The 20,625-nt window shown below is 35.9% G+C and overlaps 1 protein-coding gene across 3 annotated transcripts in view; it reads right to left on the reverse strand.

Moving 5' to 3' along the window:
• Nucleotides 1–20,625, reverse strand: part of LOC141495598 (lipase maturation factor 1-like) — a 702,841-nt gene that overhangs the window by 535,837 nt on the left and 146,379 nt on the right. The window contains exon 1 of one of the 3 annotated variants that reach the window (XM_074197125.1): nucleotides 18,418–19,247. The exons of the other annotated variants lie outside the window; for them this stretch is intronic. The gene's annotated coding sequence lies outside the window, so the exon portion shown is untranslated. Of the gene's footprint in view, nucleotides 1–18,417; nucleotides 19,248–20,625 lie in introns of those variants that run through there. 3 annotated transcript variants of the gene reach the window in all.

A 20,625-nucleotide genomic window follows, 5' to 3' on the forward strand; every position in this document is an offset into this window, starting at 1 on the left:
AAAAGAATCTCTATTTTATGTTCACGTATCCTTTAGTTTTCTGAAAGCCTTGGTTTCAAAATTAATCCTACTTTGGTGAGAAATGGATTATATTGTTATAAAAGCAGCTGCATCAGAAAAGGAATGCCTAATGCCAAATGTGAAAGGTTAATTGTTACTAAACTGAGCAACAAATAGTAGTTATTGGTCTAACTGGCAGCAAAGTGGTAGTATATCTTGTTAGCCTCAGCCTTCACAAGAATCCCACTGTTATGGATGTTTTCATATGGAAATTACTGTCTTCCCTCCCAGACAGATCCTATACGTGCTTGATTGGTGGTTAAAGAGAGTCCAACACTTTACATTTTCTAATGTGCCCTCCATGGCAGTAATATCACTTGTGACAAGAGACAACACAAATAATTAGGGTTGTTCTTTAACTGGTCAGTAACATAAAATGAAAGAACACAGTGACTCAATCAAAATCATGTTTAGTTTTTTCCCTTGCATATTCTGATCAGTATTAAGGCTCATAATATAAAGAAACTTAAAATCTGAGTATTCTGGGTGCTGAGCTTGCATCAAAAGACATGTCAGTGGGATCTGCACCTGTACTACTCGTTCTGATAATACTAGTTCAAACCCTGGCACTATCACTTGGGTATGATTCCAGAAGTATAATCAAGTCTGAAGGGTGCCTGAAAAGGAGATGTCTCGATGATGCTAGGGCAAAGGAGGAGGAATGTCTGACTGACAAGCAAAAAAGACAGTCAACAATGGTAGAGTGCTGCTGGGAGAGAGCTCTCATAGCTGTTTTAAATAGATGGTAATCACAGTAAGCTGCAAAAGAAGGAAAAGGAGAATGAAGAATTAAAAACAAAGGTGGCAAGCTATAAGTTTAGAAGAAAAAGTCAGAACAGGTGGGAAAGGAAATATCTTAGACACTACCTTCTAGTGAAGAAACAATGGTATATAATGAATGAAAGTAAATTCTTAGAGATCTCACCAGCTAGAGAGATAAACTTATATTAAGCTCTTCATTTATGCATAGAATAATAGCTCATATTCCTATGGAGCTTTACATGTTTGAAAATGCTTTTCCCATAACAAACATGTTAAAGTGTATGACTGATTGAAAGATGATCAATTAATAATTTTGTTTAGAAATAATTATCTTACCCATTGATCAAACAATTCTATACCTTAAAAGTTGCTTTTTAAAAAGGGTCAGATTTGTGTCTCTCCTACTTACCTTGAGATGACAATACTGTCTTTTCTTTCTTCCTACTTTCTCCCAAATGCCAACAGGTCTGTGATCTCATTAATGAAGACATTTCCTCCAAAGCTGAAGGTCACAACCTATCCATATATACTTTCTCATTCCATACAGTTCCAAAAATGCACAACTACAAAACCCTAAGACATCATCCACTTAGTAAACATATATTTACTCTAGGTCCTCCTGACAATCATTTAGGAGGAAAATGTATAGGAAAGAGAAATTTTGCTTAAGATTTTAGGAATGGGGGCAGCTAGGTGGCATAGTGGATAGAGCACTAGCCCTGGAGTCAGGAGGACCTGAGTTCAAATCTGACCCCAGACACATAATAAATGCCTAGCTGTGTGACCTTGGGCAAGTCACTTAACCTCTAACCCTAACCTTCTATTTTATTGATTTGTAAGTGGTTTGATATTTACTTTCTTCCTCTCCCAAATGTGAAAATATTTTCTAAAACTCCTTATTAACTTTAGAACCATTTTCTCTGAAAAAAATTTAATCTCATAACAAAAATGTATCATATAAATGTAAAATAAATACTTTGTATGATAGAGACTCTCAAGTGACTCAAGTATAAGATAGTGTCTCAAGAGCCATTCAACTATTAAGCACTTATATGCAGAGGCCAGTGTGAGTTACAGGGGAGGGTGTATACAAATATGATTATGGTTTGGGTCCCTTGCCTTTATCTTCAAGCTAAAAGAATCATAAAAAATCATAAAATCTTAGACCCAAAAGGAGTCTTAAAGATCATCTTATTCAACCTCTTCATTTACAAATAAAGAAACTGAGTCCCAGAAGCAAATTACTCATCTAAAGCAACACAAATAAATAAAATTTAGCATATTTTAGTAAAATATCTAAGTTCCAAGTACAGATCAAAGGGGGAATGTGGGAGAATGAATTGTATTATATCTCAATTTGAGTCGTAAATGGAGTAGAAAGCAAGATTATAATTCATCAACTATATTCTTGCAAATGGTTCCTACTTCCCCAAATTGCAAACTGTTAGGAACAGTTATTCACATTTCCAACCTAATAGTCTCTATCAAGTAAATTCTGAATTTGAATATATTAGAGGATCAAAAAAGGATGTAACTATTGCCAAAGAAGATAGAATTACATAGGCAAAGGGACATTTCTTAAAGATTAACAAAGTTTCCACCTTGGCTTTAAAGGAGGAATAAATTACCCAACAGGTCTTCTCTCTTCCAAGTTGCCACCTAACTTTTCACAAATGAAAAGAACAGAATTTTTAAGATAAAGTTTGAATGACACCAAAGAAAAACTAAGTGGCAGAACCAGGAGATTGATCTAAATGACAGAAAAAGAGGAGGTAGGAGGGAAAAACACAATTGTTACCATGAGAAATGCAAACGTACAAGGTAAAGGGATACCTATGCACTTCTGCCTTCTTATGAATGTAATCTGGACTTCTTTAGTCCTATTCAGGTTTAACAAGTAACAACAAATGCTATTAAGCCTGAAACATTCAGGGTCTCTTACAAATGAAATCCAAATCCTCAACTCTGTGTATGACATAGGCTTGCTGTAGGCTTGTTTTTCAAGTTGGGGCTGAAGCTGCCACATCATCTCAGCATGGCTATCCCTTAGGCCCTCCCTGCACATTGATATGTCTGGGAATGAAAGGGTCATGTTGTTGACCCACCTGCTTCTGTTTTCTTTGGTTGGATCTAGTCAAATTTCAGCAGCTGCATTGCTCACATAATGAATGTCATTGTTATCTCTCTCAGTGTGGTGGTAGAAGGGTCCAAATTTCAAAATAAATAAATAAATAAGCTGCCAAAGACACAACTTTCAGTGGTTACACTTGTCACACACTGAAATGGTAGTTGCATCTTCAAAAATCTATGCAACCCAATAAATCAGTTTAGTACCTTGCAAAATATCATAGACTTAGCAAAGAAAGGAGAGGAAGGGATGTGGTTGAAATAGTTCTACTTTGCAAATATACTCTGCTATAAAGAATTTCATTTGTCTATTTTGATTTTTTCAGCAATTTTAAATGATTTTTCCTAAATATTAAACTTTTGGGCTATGGTACTACAAACTACAAATTCAGTTTTTCACGAAAGGTCATTTTACATTTTATATTTCTTCTCTGATGCACTAAAGGGAATATTGTTGGCTAAAAATATTTCAGTCAGTTAAGTATTAATGAGCTCTTGAAAGGTCTGACTTATTCATATTAACATTCATTTCTAATAGGACATATATTATTTGGTGTTATTGTATCATTAAAGATTCCAAACCAAGGTTTCACAATTCCTAATCCCTAATGAGAAAACCAGGGGAAGTATCAGTGTCCATTTGTTTATAATGTTTGCCATGCAGAAAGGGGAGAAAATCCTGAACAGTTCTAAGTTACTGCACCTGCAGCTTTTGCCAATCTCTGGCTCTTAACTGGTACTAGAGACAACATAGCTGCAAAAGGTAGTCTTTAGTGGAAAAATAGCACTCACAAAATTGAAGAAAGAGGTTCTCAAGCTTTATGACTTTTTAGCAGTCCTCTGAAACCCCAACCAGAACTTAACTGTTCATTCAAAAATAAGCCCAATACTATAAAGGAGAAGCTAGCCTGGAAAATCATAAAGAAATATGTGTACCTTTTAAATTCATACCATTAAGAAATTTTTAGGGAATTTTGTTGTTCTCATTCTTATTCATTCTCTCTTACTTGTAAGCATGCAATTGTATCCTTGATATCACAGCTATTGGCTGACAAGGGAGAAAGGGATATAAAACAGTTATAAACAATTAAATGAACTGCCATCCTTACTACCTTCCTTTTACCCCAAATTTAATCAAGAACTGAGTAACAACTCAGCATGTAACTATGTATGTAATTGTGTGTAACAGACATGTGTGCTGGTAAAGTGAAGAAAGAACTACATTTAGGTTAATTAATTAGCAAATAAAAATCAAAAGGTGTGAAAAGAGTTTTTACAAGCTCTATTGTATTTTATCACACTATAAACAGTTCAAAACATTGATGAAAAAACTCAGGAAATAAAAAGCACCATCAAATTTCCTGACAGACAGGTCAGGACAATTTTTTTAAATTTTTGTCATTAAGTTACTAGATTACAATAAAACAAAAAGTCTGAGCGACTGATTTCCTTTGTACTCTTCTACATGGAGAAATTCTCTCTAATTCCTAATTCATTTCCTCAGAAACCTAGGGTTCACTTGAATGTAAAGGGTTTTAGAATCCTGAAATAAAGAAGTATCATTATCAGACTCATTGTAAAATTGAAAAGTCTTATTTGAACCACTTTTCCACTGAAACATCTACAGCATCTATGTTTTAATATCTGCCTAAACCTAATGAATATCCCAGACCTGAGCAAAAAGGTTGTTGTGTATTAAACAAAGAGATTTTCCTCACAAGATGTTCCAAAGCTGAATATGACATCAGGCAGCACATGATCACTCAGCTATTATATAACTAACTTTTTTTTTTTAAGGACATTTTTAGAATCTTAATGGCACTAAACTAAAGGCAACAACCAGATAAAATCTCTGGAGTTGGCAGCTTTCAAAAAGTTGTTTTGCTTAAAGCTCAACAGAACTTTTGTTACCAAATTTTATGGTGAGTTTTTTTAAAGTCATAGAAAATAAAAGTAGAGGGGCAGCTAGGTGGAGTAGTGGATAAGGCACCGGCCCTGGAGTCAGGAGCACCTGGGTTCAAATGTGATTTCAGACACTTAATAGTTACTTCACTGTGTGGCCTTGGGCAAGCCACTTAACCCCGTTTGTCTTGCAAAAACCTAAAAAAAAAAAAAGCAGAACTTCTGAAATGATCTATGAGTTGTATTTGTACAAATGTATAGCCTTCAGTCTTTCTCCAATATTTTAATCAAAGAGTCCAAATTAAAGGGGGGTTTTCTGCTTCTTCTTAGCAATAACAAGAGATAATCAAAGGAAAAATTACCTGAAAATGATAGAACAAAAATGACAGATTTGGTATACAAGATAAATAAAGATAGTACCTACTTTCCTTTGATTTCACGTCAGCTGGCTCAGATGAACTACACACTCAGGTGCTAGGGGGGAAAAAACCTGGCAGATATAGCTGCTGAGCCACTCACTGTCAATGATAATTGAAAGAACATCAAAAATGAGAGAGGTGTCACAAGTTGAGAGAAGTACAAATGTCACCATTTTCAAAAAAGGGAAAGAAAACAAAATCTTATTAATATGGAATGGCTAGGTGGCATAGTGGATAAAGCACCGGCCCTGGAGTCAGGAGTACCTGGGTTTAAATCTGGTCTCAGACACTTAATAATTACCTAGCTGTATGGCCTTGGGCAAGCCACTTAACCCCATTTGCCTTGCAAAAAAAAAATATGGAATGGTAGATTTTGTATTACAAAATGCTCTTAAAATCTGAAAAAATTCTTGAAAAGGTCAATTTGGTTGATAAACAGCTAAAATGAGAAGTTAGTGATTACAAAGAGTCAGCATATATTAATCAATGATAATTTTGCCAGATTAACCACATTTCTTTTTCTGACATGTTTATCTGGCTATATAGCAAAAGTTTTGATAAAGTATATTATACTATTCTTGTAAGGAAGAGAGAGATAAGATTAATCAATAATATGCTCCAAAGGATTCAGGACTGGTTGAACAGATCAATGGGTCTCCACTGAAGCAGCCCTAGGAATTTCTCCTTAGTCCCATGCTTTTTAACATTTTTATCAATATCTTTGATGGGAGGACAGGTGACATTCTGTTCAAATATGCAGATGACACAAAGTTGGGGAATATTTAAAATGTGAGACAACAGTATCAAGATCCAAAGGGATCATGACAGGCCACTTCTAATAAAATGAAATCAAACACAAATAAATGTTAGGTCTTGGATTTGAGTACTAAGAATCAACTTCCCAAGTATAAGATGGAGTATGATTACAGGGCAATTGTTCTGAAAAAGATCTTGAGGTTTTAGTAGATTGTTGGCTCAATATAAAATAGTTGTATGATGTGGCTGTCAAAAAAGATAATGTGATCTTAGAATACACAAAGATCATCGAAGGACAGGGAGGAAATGTTAGTGTTACTAAACTCGGTCCTTGTCAGACCTCCATCTGGAGTATTGAATTGTTTAACTTTGAGCAACATATTGTAAGAAGGATATTGATAAATTGAAGAATGAATGCCTAAAGGAAAGAAGGCAAGCAGGGCAATGATGTCATATAAAGATTAATTAATGGAAATAAGAAGGTTCCAGCCAGAAGAAAGTTTGGGCAAAGGGGACCCTGGAGGTCATAATAGTTGTGGTCTAGCATTTGAGGAACTGTCTTGTGAAAGCTTAGACCTTTTCTCTTACACTCAAGGGTCAGAAATGGAAACAATGAGTAGAAGTTGAAAGAAAAAAGATTGATGTCAGGAAAAACTTCCTTACAATTAGAGCTACGCAAAAAAAGAATGGGCTTCCTTGAGAGGTGGTGGGTTCACTGGAAGTATTAAAGCAAAATCTAAGCCACCATTTGTCAAGGATGTTAAAATGGGATTTCCTTTCATGTATAGTTGATACTTAATGGCAGCTAACATTCTTTCTAATTCTCACATTCTCTGATTCTAAGATCATGACGACACTACTGACAGAAGCCTCACTCATTACATTATTCAATATGCCTTCCTTGAGGTGCTATGAAGAGAAAAAGGAATACAAGTGTTTATATTCAAGCAAATTTATCAGCTATTTGGGTGAAATTTTTCCTGGGTTTTAAGTAAATACTATTTAGAAAATATTCAAGAGGAAAAGAATTTTAAAACTGACTTTGTTCCCTTCATTTAATGAATATGATGCTATTCATGATATGTATTATAAGGGAAATGGGTCAGATATCGCCATGGTTCTAAACATGTTTTGTGAATTTAGTAACATGGATCAGATATATAGACTAATGACATATTCCTCTTTACCTTTACTCTTCCATAAAGCCCCATGCAGCATGAAACAGTGACAAGTACCCTTATTTTCAATCTAATACTCTCTGGTGTTATATTTCTTTGAAGTTGATCTGAGTCCCAAGTACATACAAATTGCTAATTATTGCTAGAAGCTTACAGACTGCCACACACATCGTTTTCACTGAAAAATTATTTAAAAATCAATTCCCTTCACATCTCTATGAGTTACTGTACTTCCCCCCCCCCATTAACAAGAGAAACAAGGTATTCTTTCAGTCCTTTGATAGAGTTCAGTCCATGTTAAAAAAGTGTGAAGCTTTACCATCATTCCTTTTTGCCTCATGAAAGACATGGGGTCTTGACTTTTGAAGACCATTAAAGACTACCAAGAATGTTTTATTATGAAATCACAAAAGAATTGTCTATCTTCTAATTCAGTATTTTGCAGCACAGAAAAAAAAATCTACTGATGATCAGAGTCTAAAAGCTGTACTTTCAATCTGTTCAGAACAAAAGGTAAACAAGGAGAGGGGTCAAGAAAATTAATGGGTAAGCCAAAAAAAAATGAGAAAAAATAGGAAATATCTCATTGTCATAATTTGATTTAGTTTCTTTTTTACCTTGTCTTTTAAATGACATGAGATTCTTAATAGAGAATTCCTCTTTTTTTCCACGATACAATTTATTAAAATTTCTTCAATATTAAAGAAAGGGGCACAATATTAAAGAAAGGGAAAAAATTAAAGAAACACGAAGTTTCAGGAAAGCATGCTAATATTAATATAAATATTGCTACTCTCACTGTATGATCTCTATATCCAGTGACCAATTAGCAACACAATATTGGAGACACTTAACCATACTTCTTATTTAATTCTTGTTATATAAAATGAATAACTGGTGTGAGAAACATCACCAAGAACATGAGTGGTCAGAGAAGCAGGAAGTTTGATCATCTACTGAAAAAAAAAAAAGAAAGCACTATGGTGACAAAAAAAAACAAGAAGAAGCCACTTTTAAAACAAAATATGGAAAAGAATGGTAGATATGAAGGAAGTTGAAATCTGTACTGGCTTGGAGGAGCATAAACATTGATGAAAAATTACTAAGGGTTAGCAATGTAATATTAGATAAATTATTATAAGACTATCTTTCCCTTGCCCCCCAAGATTAAGGATGGATGATTGAAAGAATGATCTGTCAATTTACAGAAAGATTGTTGAAAAAGGTATTGGTAGAGCAGCTAGGTAGTACAGTGCATAGAACACTCGCCCATAAGTCAAGAGGACCTGAGTTCATATCCAAGCTCAGACACTTGATAGTTATTGGCTGTGTGATCTTTGATAAGCCATTTAACTACATTGCCAGAAAGAAAGAGGTTCTGGTTTTGGAGGAATACAGTGAATCTGGAAACCATGTCAAAATTAAGAAGACTGGAGATTTCCAGGTAAAAATGAATGATAGTTAATAAGACCTTAGTTTACATTTAAACTAGGGAGGTTTTAGTCCCAATGACCTCTGTTCTGGTTGGGGTGCATGTGGAATATTGTATTCCATTCCAAACACTCTATTTTAGAAATAAATTGATGAGCAAGAGCTCATCCAGTGTAAAGTACCCAGGATAACCAAGGAACTTTTGACCATGTCACATAAGGATTAGTGGAAGGAACTAGAGATAGAAGACATAAGAGTAATATAATAGTTATCTAAGTATTTAGAGGGCTAATGTTTGAAAATGGGCTGCATTTAATAATTTCCTAATAATAAAAACTATACCAAGTTTAATGGGCTGTCTTGGAAGGTGATGGATTTTCCATCACTTGAAATCTTTGAGACTTGCTGACTACTTGTCAAAAATACTGCAGACAAGTTTAATATTTAGGCATTGATTGTTGTGGGTAATCTCTTGAGATTTCTTCTGATATACTATGAAACTATACATTTTAGCTCTCAACTATTTAGGGACTAGGATAGGAACCTGGATTTCACTAGTCTAGAGTACTCTCAAATAAGGAAATGTCCTCTTTCAATACAGGTCACCAAATAGTCTACCTATAACTGTATAAATTTAGATAATTGCCTAGGGCAAGGGCAAACAAATAGAAATGGAGGCACTAAAGTACACATGAGGATATCTACTAACCAGAACATCAACTTAGAAAATCACATGTTGACACATAGTAGGTGCTTACATGTTTATTGCATTTTTATGTATTTTGTTAAACATGTCTCAATTAGCTTTAATTTTTTTGACAAAATATTTTACAAATCTGACTTAGAGGCCTGAGAACTTCAATGATGCACAGGGTTCCACAGCCAAAAAGGTCAGAGGAGGGACTTGAATTCCCATTTTCTGGTCTCCCATTCAGGTCACTAATCATTTTGACACATTTCCCTCTCAGTCCATATAGTGCTGTAACAGTTAGGGAAACATGATAGTTGCTACTTGGATCTAGCTACTTGGCATTTGAGCTGGATGGAATCTTAGATAATTTACTTCAACATCCTAATATTATAAAGGAGGAAACTCAGGCCCACACAGAATTGATTCACCTAAAGTCACATACAGTGATAAACAGGAGAGCAGGATCTGAACCCAGGTTCTATGACTTCAAACCCAAGATTCATTCTTCCTTTTCATACTGATCCTCAAGGTTGGCAGATTATCTAACAAAAGAGTTTTTAATCCAAAGACAAGTCACTTAAAATAATCCCTTTCTTATCTAAACAACAGTTTCTAAATTTGAAAACAGATCCCCCAGACTTTCTCAGATGCTATTTCCTTTTTTCTTTTTTTAAGTTTTTTTTTCAAGGCAAATGGGGTTAAGTGGCTTGCCCAAGGCCACACAGCTAGGTAATTATTAAGTGTCTGAGACTGGATTTGAACCCAGGTACTCCTGATTCTAGGGCCGATGCTTTATCCACTGCGCCATCTAGCCGCCCCATTCACTGCACCATGTAGCCGCCCCAGATGCTATTATTTTCTAGGGTGTTCTGTATACTCTAGCACACTTATTACATTGAAAAATAGTTAAATTAGGGGCAGCTCGGTGCGTAGTGGATAGAGCATCAGCCCTGGAGTCAGGAGTACCTGAGTTCAAATTTGGCCTCAGACACTTAATAATTACCTAGCTGTGTGGCCTTGGGCAAGCCACTTAACACCATCACCTTGCAAAAAAAAGAAAAAAGAAAAAAAAAAAGAAAAATAGTTAAATTATAGCAGCTCTGCATTCTGAGAAACATATTTCAAAACCAATATATTTCCTTACAAGGTGATAAAAGGACAGCTAAATGCCCCAAGGATAACATCAACTTTGAAGCCCCCAAACCTAGACTTAACAAGCAAACAAGTACCTAAAAAGGACTTAGGGTGTGAAAAGCACAGTCCCAGCTTCAGAGGCTAAAAAATAAAAAATAGTTCCTGCCTTCAAAGTGCATACAGTCTATCCAAAGGAGAAAACACATACAAGGATATACAAAATAGATAATGAGAGCATGGAGAAGGTACAATTAGAAAAAGTTTCACATAGAAGGTAAAGTTTGAAGTTAAACATTTTAGAAAACTAGGCATTTTGAAAGATAAATAGGGAGAAGCATTCCAGGCCTAGAGAGACAGCCAATGCAAAGGTACAGAGTCAAAAATGGAGAACAAGGTATAAGCAGCAGCAAAAAGATCAATCTGCCTCAACTGTAAATTGTGTCAAAAGGAGTAATATGTAATAAGACTGAAATGGTTGAGGCCAGATAATGAAGGGTTTTACTTGCTACACTGAAAAATTTATATTTGATCCTAGAGGTAATAGAAAACCACTGGAATTTACTAAGTAAAAGACAGACATAGATCAATTCAGCAGATATATGAAGGATGAATTCAGGAAGAGGGAAGGGGAAGACTTGAAGCAGCTAAATGACTAGCTGAGGAGACTACTGCAAAAATACAAGTGAGAGAGTGATTAAGACCAGAACTAAGGTTATAGGCTTTATGAGTGAAAAGAAAGGGACAGGTGTGAATAATAACAGTGACAATAGAAATGACAAGACCAGCCAAATGAATTGATATGTTTTGCCTGACAATGAAGAATCACTTATTCTACAAACTTCAAAAATATGGTAGATAACACAATATTTGGGGAGCTCATGATTTATACCAAAAGGTGATACAGATGGCATCATTTGAGTTTCTATGACCAACAGTTACCCTTTTTCATGTTGAAGATATTACTAAAAGATTTTGGAATGATATTTTTAACTTTTCTTCATAAAGTATGAGGCATGAAAAAAATTAACATAAAAAATTTTAAAAGCTTCCAAGTACTCTCAAGGGTAGTCATTAGAAACCACTTTGGTAACAAGAGGGTGATATCACTGAGTTAATGCTGCAGTAAATTAGTTCTCCTGTGCTCAGAATTTAAAGTGACAGAAGAATCAGGAGATAATTTAAATTTTAAAAAAAAATGAAGTTAATGGATTTCCTATTTCCACCTTAGCAGACAATTGACATTTTGAAAGAGAAGTATATATATATATATATATATATATATATATATATATATATATATATATATAGTATTTAATTACTTTCTAAGTAACTAAAATAATTTCAACTGTTTGCATAATCTCATTGCTATTCATTTTTTGCTGTAGCCATCAATATAATGTAAGCTATACTAAAGTTTTCAGTTTGGCTATTTGCTTCACAGTGAAATATAGGAAAGGCATATTCTAAACAGACCTCAGAATAAAAAAGCTAGAAAGAATCAAAGGTCATCTAATCCAACCTGTTACCTAAAAAAGAATTGTTCTTACAATATTCCATTGTTGCTTGAAAACCTCTAGCATCCCACTCCATTTTATTGTATTATATTTTTTGCAGAAAACTCTAGTTATTGGGAGGTTTTCCTTACACTCAAATAAAATCTTCTCTACAATTTATACCCCTTATTTCTAATTCAACTCTCTGGAGTTAAAGATAAGAAGCCTAATCTGACAATTCACCCAATGTTTTAATGTTTATCCAATAAAAACAGTTGTACTTACTGTACTAACGGAATCCTCTTATGATTCTTCTCTAATGGTTAAACATAATTCCACATTTTGACATCAATACTCAAATTTGAGACATTTCCCTTAATAAAGAATCTATTTTTCCTTGTATATGCTCAAATAAAAATCAATGAACTAACTTTCTCTTCCAAAAAAGAAAGCAGAAATCCTCTCCCTAAAGCTAACCCTACAAGGGTCAATCATATCACAGGAATCATATAGAACTAATTTAACTGGTGTTGGTAGCTTGTTATTTTTTCAGTCATAAGCAGAAATGTGCACTGTTTTCTAACAATTTGAACTACTCTAATAGTTGTGATCTAAAGCATAAAATTTTTTAAAACTGCACTAAGATTTCTGAGACATCCTGTATATAAGCCCCAAAAAGACATTTCCCCTATAGATAAATAGTCAAGCCATTTGAATAGATGTTTCTTTTTTTTTAGGTTTTTGCAAGGCAAATGGGATTAAGTGGCTTGCCCAAGGCCACACAGCTAGATAATTATTAAGTGTCTGAGACTGGATTTGAACTCAGGTACTCCTGATTCCAGGCAGTACTCTATCCACCGCACCACCTAGCAACCCCCAAATAGATATTTCTAAAAAAAAAAAAAAAAAAAAAAAAGCTAGCTGCCAACAGAAAATAGAATACTCCAAATCACTAATAATTAGAAAAATGTAAATCAAACAATAAGTTTTAAGGGTTTTTTAACTTTTAGTTAGTATTTAGTAATATGTTAATATCATAATTCCCTTACAATATTTCAGTTTGGTTAGATAATAGATACTACTCTAGAGGACTACAATGTGAAATTTGAAATAGTCCTAAAAGAGGGTTTAGAACTTGGCTCCCATACTTATAGCTGTAGGTCTACAAATAATTCTTTGAGCCCTCATTTCTCCATACATAAAATGGGGACAGTACCCCCTTCCAGCCAGGCTTCTGAGAGAAAAACCATTCCTCAACAGAAGTCTTACCTTGAAAACCTCCCTCCGTGAGTAGGGCTTCCTCACCTTCCCTGTGGTTTCCCATTCTACAGCTGCCCTTCTCCCGTTATGTTTCTTTTAGGGCCTCCACTTTGCAAAGTAGCCCAGGACCACCCAGCTTACTTCTCCTAGCTTTGCTTCTTAAGTATTATACTTCTACAACATACCCCAATATGGAGATCTTCATTCCTGTTTTTCACCTTTTCTACACCCTTTCATGTTATATCTTTCCCATTAGAACAGAGACTCCTTAACGACGGGAACAATTTTTTTTTTTGGGGGGGGGGATAGGCTGTATTTGTATCCCTCTTGCTTGGCATAGTTCCTGGAACAGTTGTGCTTAATAACTGCTTATTACCTATCTAATAATTCTAATAAAGCAGGGAGCTCTGGGCACCAGAAAGGTTTGTCATCATCTGTACTGTGAAAGAGTTCTCCACTCTGTGTTGGCTTTGGATGAGCACCTTGAACAGTGGGGCTGACCTTGGTCACACCTGTTGGGTCAGGAGCATGCATAGTCTGCTCCTGCTTGGTGACTGCTGGCTTAAGCACCAGCAGCTCCCTGGGACTGCCCTGTAACCTGGAGCCCAGGTGCTGAACCACTTCTCAAGCACCATCCTTGTTCAGCCCAGGCTGCCTCTCTCTTTTTTCCTGCTGGGCTGCTCTAAGCAAGATCCTGGTGCAGGTTCATGCTGCTGGACCAATGTGATCTCAGTTCCATGCAGCTGGATCTCTGTTAATCTAAGTTTCCTTTCCTTCTCTTTATCCTTTTTTTAAAATTTTAATTTATTTTTAATTTATTTACAAATTACTAAAATAGTCTTATTGTAAGAATAAACATAATCTCCCCTCCACCAACAAAATAAAAACTTCACAAGAAATAAAGTGAAAGAGAAAAAAAAAAAATGTGCTTCAGTCTGTGTTCCAATACCATCAGCTCTGTCTCTGGGGTGGATCGCATTCTTTATCATAAGTCCATCAGATAAATTACTTCCATATTTTTCCATAGTTGCTGTTGCTGATTGTAATTCCCTCCATCCATTGCTCCCAACTACCATTTATCATATTTCTCTCTCCTTTCACTCTGACCCTCTTCAAAAGTATGCTATGGGGCAGCTGAGTGGCAAGTGGCACAGGGGCACTGGGGTCAGGAGGCCACAAGGCTATGTTGCAGCCCAGAGACCCATAACTACCCATCCCTATGGTCCCAGACAGGCCACCCAATCCCACTGCCTTGCAAAAAGCAAAAAAGAAAATGTGATACATCTCACTATCTGCTCCCATGATCTACCCTCTCTATCACCTACATCCCCCCTCCTCTCCCCCAACCCCTTTCTTCCATCCCCTTTCTCTCCTTTTTCCTCTAGATTTCTATACCCTATTAAGTATGTATGTTGTTTCCTTTCTGAGCCATTTCCAATGAGAAAGAAGGCTCCATCATGCCCCCTCACCTTCTCCTATGCCACTCCACTGCAAAAGCTATTTCTTGACTCTTTTACATGAAACATCTTAGCCTATTCTACTTTTTCTTTCTCCTAGTATATTTCCTTTTTTAACAAATGACTCCATTTTTACAATATATCATACTTCCAAATTCAGCTCTCTCCTTTGTCTTGTCTATATATGTTCCTTCTAACTGTTCTAATAAATGAGAAGGTTCATATGAATATTATCTGTATCAACTTCCAATGCAGGAATACACATAGTTCATCATCATTAAATCCCTCATAATTTACCCTTTTCATTAACCCTCTCTATGCTTCACCTGAGTCCTGTACTTGAAGATCAAACCTTGTGTTCAGCTCTGGTTATTTTAACAGGAACATCTGAAATTCCTCTGTTTCATTGGAAGTCCATCTTTTCCCCTGGAAGAGGATGATCAGTTTTCCTTGGTAGTTGATTCTCGGTTGTACTCCAAGCTCTTTTGCCTTCTGAAAATTATATTCTAAACCCTAGTAGCCCTTAATGTAGTAGTTGCTGCTAAGTCCTGTGTGATCCTGACTGCAGTTCCATGATATTTGAATTGTGTCCTTCTGGGAGCTTGCAATATTTTCTCTTTGACTTGGGAGTTCTGAAACTTGGCTACAATATTCCTGGGAGGGTTTTTTTTTATCTCTTTCTGGGGGAAATGGGTGTATTCTCTCAATTTCTATTTTTCCCTCTGCTTTGAGGATATCAGGGCAATTATCCTGTAGAAATTCTTTAAAAATGAGGTCAAGGGGTAGTTAGGTGGGGCAGTAGATAGAGCACAGCCCTGGAGTCAGAAGTACCTGAGCTCAAATCCAGCCTCAGACACTTAATAATTACCTAACTGTGTGGCCTTGGGTAAGCCACTTAACCCAGTTTACCTTGCAAAAAAAAAAAAACCCGAAAAAAAATAAATAAATAAAAATTAGGTCAAGGCTCTTTCCCCCATCATGACTTGCAGGTAGTCCAGTAATTTTTAAACTGTCTCTTCTAGATCTGTTTACCAGGTCAGTTGTTTTTTTTCCAATGAGATATTTCATGTTTTCTTCTAGTTTTTCATTCCTTTGGTATTGTTTTATTGTTTCTTGATTCCTCGCAAAGTCATCAACTTCCTTTCCTTCCATTCTACATTTGAAAGAGTCTTCTTCAGAGAATTTTCTTATTTCCTTTTCCATCTGGCCAATTCTTCTTTTTTAAGGCATTTTTCTCCTCATTAACTTTTTAGATTGTTTTATCCATTTGAGCTAAACTTGTTTTTAACATGTTATTTTCTTCAACATTGTTTTGAATCTCCTTGACTAAGCAGCTGACTTGGTTTTCATGTTTTTCCTGCATCTCTCTCATTTCTCTTCCCAATTTTTCCTCTACCTCCCATACTTAATTTTCAAAATCTTTTTTGAGTTCTGTCATAGCCTAAGCCCAACTCCTATTTTTCTTGGAGGCTTTAGATGCAGAAGCTTGGACTTTGTCATAATATTCTAGATGTGTGTTTTGATCCTCCATGGGCCTAAAGTAATTGTGTATGGATAGGTTCATTTTTTTCCTGTTTTACTCATTTTCCCAACCTGTGCTCTGGTTTTGGGGTGCTTCCTGAGTTTTTGTGGGGACACCCCCACAAGGACCTCAGTTTCTTTAAGGTCTTATGAAAGGCTCTGACTGCTCTCCTGTTCTGTGCTTTGGTCTGTGGATGACCCCAAGCATACCCTTCTGCCCTGGAACTATGGGGAGTATCCCTGTTCTATGGAAGTATGGGGCCCAGACTGTGACCATGGTCTGAATATGGACAAAGCCCCAGAGTCTTGTCCCAGGGACAGAGGAGAGACCTTGACAATCTCCTCCCACCCCACTCCCTTACCTACCATGGGCTGAGAGCTCTGGAAGCAGCTGCCAGGCAACTCCCTACTAGGTGGCTCTGTAGGGAGGCTTCCGTTTTCTGGGACTTGGGCTGTGCTGCCAGCCACTGTTGCGTTGAGGGCCAAGTAGGTCTGGGCTTTGAGCTCACTTTGGCAGAGGTTTCCCCCACTGATCTTCCAAGATGAGCTTGGTGTTTCCTGGATTGGCAGGTCAGGAAATTGCTTCTGCTGCCAGGAGCCAGTGCTCCCAGGGACCCAGGCACCCTGCAGGCTGTTCCTAGAAGCTCTTTTTCGATTTTAACTTGACTACCCTTTTGTCATTGTTTCTCAAACTTCTCTTTTTGCTTAACTTTATTATTTCCTTTAAGAAACTCACTATCTCACTACTTTTCCAAATGACTTAACTTGTGAAATTTTATTTAGGTTTGTGGACTTTTTGTGGTAAATTGTAAATAGTTTGTATAACTTATTAATTAAAATCTAAGCCTTTCACACCTCCCTGAGTCAGAGTTTTTCACAAAATGAACCTATCTAGATCCTTAAGCCCCTTTCCCCCAAAGCCCATTTCCGTCCTTCTTGACTAAGGGTATTTTTGAGGAACATGCTTTGTACATCTTAAAATGCTACATAAATAAGAGTTTTATCAGTAGCATTAAGATAACAGAAAGATTTTGAAAGGACTTTATGGATCTTTCAAATCAAAGTTCTTCATTTTATAGATGGGGATATTTAGGCCCAGATGAAAAAAACCACCTCCCCAAAGAAACACAACAGAATTCACTCCCATGAAGAAAGGATGTCATTGGAATTAATTTTCCCTGTAACATGCCAGTAGGTGTTCAGAAATCATTTGTCCTAAAATGTTTTAAATAATCTTCCTATAAAATTTTTATGGTACGAATTCTAAAAAGGCATTTGCTAAGAAAAGACAAATTTTAGGCTTACATCTGTGTGAATTATTCCAAAGTCTGTAAGAGACCGTTGAGGGTCACAGAGAGGTCATTGTGTGCCTGGGAACGGTCTAACTGCCCTATTGCCCAGGTTCACCCTTGGCCTAATCTTCTGTGTTGGCTCTCTGAATCTTCCTATCTGTTCCTCCTATTTGGCACTTCCTGGAGCATTGTGTCTAACCCTAAACCAGTGATAGCATTCATTGTTTACCATTTGCTGTCCACTAGCAGGAAAGCAATTGTTTGATTTGCTAATTGGAAAAATCCTCGTGAATTTGGGGGTAAATCAAAGACTAAGAGGATATTTAAACTCTGAAATTTTGGCAAATAAAGGACTTGTCAGTCTTTGTCTCTTGTCTCTTCAACTGGTCTAAGACAAGTATTAGTTATAAGCAAAAAGATGTTAGCCAGCAAGGTACAACAAAAGTGGAGTCAAAATAATGCAGTTTTACTACACATTGGTTTTCTTTATTATTTAACATTTGTTTTTTACCTGTTAATTCTAATTGTAATATAATTTAATCTCTTTATATAATTTATTTAATCTATTTTATAATAAGACTAAGTCTAGGAGAGGGAGAATCATGTACAAGCTATAGAACCTGTTTCTATTATTCCCTCAGATTTGAGGGGGAAATGAAAAATGGACAGATTAATAAGTTTGGTTAATGTTTTTAGCTGGCCATCTTTAACCTTGTGGAATCCACTATGTAAGATGAATAGTTGTCTTATATAGATGACCCATACAGCAACTCTCCATTTAAAAAAACTATCTCTTCGCTTAAAAATATCTTCCATCCCTGATTCTTTATACATGATTATATTAAATGTATGTATGGCAACTAGGTGGCACAGTGGATAGAGCACTGGCCTTGGAGTCAGGAGGACAGGAGTTTGAATCTGGCCTGACACTTACTAGCTATGATTTCTTGAGCAAGTTATTTAACCCTGATTGCCTCACATCCAGGGTCCTCTTCACTCATTCTGATCCATATCTGACCACCAAACTCCACTGGACCCAGATGGTTCTGGAGGAGAAAGTGAAGATGGTGACTTAGCATAGTTCCCTCTCACCCAAATCCAATTCATGGGCTTGCCATGGCATCACGTCCCAGATGTCTTTGAGAGAAGGACAAAGTATCATCACAAATGATATAAAGTTTAGTTAACCAACCACATAAACAAATGTTTACACAGATCAAAGCTGGCAATAGTTCTCTTCTTCTGCAATTCTATACATAGTCTCTAAACAAAACCTTCTCAAAAACAAGAGGGTATAAACATTTGTCACCCAATTAACAAAATCAGGTATAAAAATAAAACAAATTGGGATGGCTAGGTGGTGCAGTGGATAAAGCACCGGCCCTGGAGTCAGGGGTACCTGAGTTCAAATCCAGCCTCAGACACTTAATAAGTACCTAGTTGTGTGGCCTTGGGCAAGCCACTTAACCCCATTTGCCTTGCAAAAACCTAAAATAAATAAATAAATAGATAGATAGATAGATAGCTAAATAAATAAATAAATGAATGAATGAAACAGATTTATGTTATTTTAACTTGCACACCTCCACCTGCACTGAGCAGCTTGCCAAATTATGTATATAGATGTGATGATTTTCTACTTCAATTTTCTCTTTGACTCTCTGAATATAGAATATTCTAGAATATAGAATCTTTGACTCTTTGAATACAGAATCCATACAATTCAACATAACATTTATTTATAACAATGAGTTGGAAGATGATAGCATAACAGTTATGAAACTATAATTGAAAATGTCCACCACTGAATTATATACATTTCTGAGAGGCAAACTCAGAAACATTTCTGTATTCATGCTTCTCTTAATCCACATTCCCATTGATTGACTCAACCTCAGGTCTTAACCTGAAATGATTTACTCCAGTTGGGAGTTCACTTCTAATTCATTTTTTTAATGTCTTAACATCCCTAACTTCTAATAACATACTTTATATTTGTGTTGCTTGAATATCAGTTGAATAACAGGTTTTTCATTTCTCTCCACTTCTTGCCACCAGTGGTCACCCAATGTAATTTACCAAGTTTTTAATTGTCTTATTGATATTCAAAAGAGAATTAAGTTGTTGAAAGACAATTACATTGGAGTTTTTTAGTTGCTTAGGAAATGTACAAATTAATAATAGGAAGATAGCCAACAAAGTTTATTTTTCCAAATCACTGTAAAAATGAACATAGCCATTTCCATTGAATATGCATTTTTTTAAAGTTGATCATGTAATCAATTATGTATTTCCATTTAATACAGGAATAATCTAAATTACTACTTCTATTCCACTAGTTTTGAAATTTTCTAATTTTTGAGAGGCCTAGTGAGGACAAACATTTGAATTTTTCAATCAAGTCCAGGCTCAGGAAAGCAAATCTTCTTGTTGGCAAATAAAAAGGACAGTCCAAGGGAGTTCAAATTTTCCCTTAAATAGGTTTTCTTCTTTTTTTACCATTCCAAACTGCATCTAGCTAGAGTAGTTGTTTTGGCAATAACCAAGATATGTTGAGCAAGATAACTTGACAGAAAATCAGACTAAATGCAAAGGCCTCCTAGGAAAGAAGTCTTTGAAGGACAAGTAAGGACTTACTGGCACAAGTTAGCCATTTGTGCATTTGATGCTAATGAATGTGAAGAATAACAGTGGCTGGAGCCAGGCATTGTGCTGGCAGTCTTTGTGTAAGCTTCCCCCAGATGTAGCTCTACCATTCCAACTCAATCAAGGTCATTCCCAACCATATTTGTTCAAGGGCCCCTTATAATGAAAAAATTGCCAATTCAGATAGATCATGTGGTCTTTAGGGTTTGTGGACAAACATCCAAATAAAGAGAAAATGGAGGAAAAAAACACTGAATTATTAACAAGAAAATAAAGAGGTGCTATTTAATTTTCATTTAGAAAGGCAAATCTCCAAACAGTAATTTTAAAAAATAACTTCATCTCCAAGTCTAAATTAGATAAAATAAGAGCTGAAGTAAATCTTTCACCTCCCATCTATATGCCTTTGTATCAACTATCTCCCAAGACTGTAATGCCATCCAATAAATGTTTATTTAAGAAGAAAAAATTTGAAGTATCTGAGGTCACTGAGAAT

This window comes from Macrotis lagotis, chromosome 8 (genome assembly GCF_037893015.1).
Source record: "Macrotis lagotis isolate mMagLag1 chromosome 8, bilby.v1.9.chrom.fasta, whole genome shotgun sequence".
Classification (NCBI taxonomy): domain Eukaryota; kingdom Metazoa; phylum Chordata; class Mammalia; order Peramelemorphia; family Peramelidae; genus Macrotis; species Macrotis lagotis.